Here is a 2227-nt window from a genome sequence, read left to right on the forward strand (position 1 = left end):
ACTGATTTTTAACTGCATTTGCTCCTAGAGTCTCGGGATATCGCCCCTAATATCCCACCTTTGTAACCTGAGTCTCGGGCTCACTTTTTTCTAGGCCTCAGTTTCCCCATTTATTACCGGTTTCAGTGTGGAATACTCTGTGTGAGTTGTGTATATATGTCTTCATGTGACTATGAATGGTTTGTGTGGGAAGTCCCGTGTCAACATCAACTGTCTTCCACCTTCGATCTTCACCTCATTTTTAAAATATTTTTAGATTTTATTTTTTAAGATTGTTTTTAATTATGTAGCGGGGGAGGAGGCAGATGCGTGTAAATGCAAGTTTCTATGGGGCCAGAGACAAAAGGACAAACTAAAGCTGTAGTTACAGGCAGTTATGAGACAACCAATGTGGGTGCTAGGAACCAGGCTCAGGCTCTCTGCAAGAACAGTAAGTACTCTTAACTGCCAAGCTATCTCTTCTGCCCCTTAAATTATTGTTGTTGTTCTTTTAATTTTTTGTAGACTTACCTATTTACTTGTGTACGAATAGTTTGTGGGTTTTGTTTTGCTTTTTGAGACAGTGTTCCACGGTATAGCCTTGGTTGTCCTGGAACTCACGCTGTAGACCAGGCTGTCCTCAAACTCACCGAGATCCACTTTCCTCTGCCTCCCGAGTGCTGGGATTAAAGGCGTGGGCCACCACTGCCCCTGAATGAATGTTTTGCCTGCATGTATGTGCGTGCACCGTATGCTTACTTGATGGATTGCCAGGAACTAGTTGTGAGCCATCATTATTGGGTGCTAGGAATTGAACCTGAGTCTTGAGCAAGAGCAATAAAGCAACAAGAGTTTCTAATCATTGAACTCTCTCTCATTGAACTCTCTCTCCATCCCACCCCACCCCTCTTTTGTTTTTTGTTTTGGAGTTTGGTTCCTTATTTTGTTGTTTTCTTTTGAGGAGGCTCTCAGTATGTAGCCTTGGCTGGCCTGGAGCACTTGACCAGGTTGCCCTACAACTCATAAATATTCACATGCCTTAGCACCCTGAATGCTGGGAGTAAAAATATGCACACGCACCCTGCCCTGTTTTATTCATTTTTATTATGTGTATGAGTATTTTACCTACTTGTATATATACACGCATTATGGTGTATTATTATTATCATTATATATGCTTGGTGCCCTTGTGGGCCAGAAGATAAGGTTTGTTCCCTGGAACCCTTACTATTGCTGCTAACAAATATCTTGTTTTTCATTTTGTTTTGATATGGGTTTCTCTGTGCATCCCTGGCTGTCCTGGAACTCGTTATGTAGACCAGCTGGAATCAAACTCAGAGATCTACCTGTCCCTGCCTCCCAACTCCCAAGTGCTAGGATTAAAGGTATTTGCCACCATTGCCTGGCTTGATTTTTTAAAATCTTTTTTTTTTTTTTTGGTTTTTCGAGACAGGGTTTCTCTGTGCAGCCCTGGCTGTCCTGGAGCTCACTTTGTAGATCAGGCTAGCCTCGAACTCAGAAATCTGCCTGCCTCTGCCTCCTGAGTGCTGGGATTAAATTGATTTTTTTATTTAAAAAGAAATTATTTGCCGGGCAGTGGTGGCGCACACCTTTAATCCCAGCACTCAGGAGGCAGAGGCAGGCAGATTTCTGAGTTCGAGGCTAGCCTGGTCTACAAAGTGAGTTCCAGGACAGCCAGGGCTATACAGAGAAACCCTGTCTTGAAAAACCAGAAAAGAAGAAAAAGAAGAAGAAGAAGAAGAAGAAGAAGAAGAAGAAGAAGAAGAAGAAGAAGAAGAAGAAGAAGAAAAGAAGAAGAAAAGAAGAAGAAAAGAAGAAGAAGAAAAGAAGAAGAAGAAGAAAAGAAGAAGAAGAAGAAGAAGAAGAAGAAGAAGAAGAAGAAGAAGAAGAAGAAGAAGAAGAAGAAGAAGAAAATTATTTATTTTTTATTAGTATTCTGTCTGCACATACATCTGCATGCCAGAAGAGGGCATCAGATCCTGCTATAGATAGTAGTTGTGAGCCACCATGTGGTTGCTGGGAATTGAACTCTGGACCTCTCTAAGAGCAGACAGTGCTGTTTTGTTTTGTTTTGTTTTGTTTTGTTTTGTTTTGTTTTGTTTTGTTTTGTTTTGTTTTGTTTGTTTTTCGAGACAGGGTCTCTCTGTGTAGCCCTGGCTGTCCTGTAGACCAGACTGTCCTCGAACTCAGAAATCCGCCTGCATCTGCCTCCCGAGTGCTGGGATTA

This window comes from Mus pahari, chromosome 19, assembly GCF_900095145.1.
Source record: "Mus pahari chromosome 19, PAHARI_EIJ_v1.1, whole genome shotgun sequence".
Classification (NCBI taxonomy): domain Eukaryota; kingdom Metazoa; phylum Chordata; class Mammalia; order Rodentia; family Muridae; genus Mus; species Mus pahari.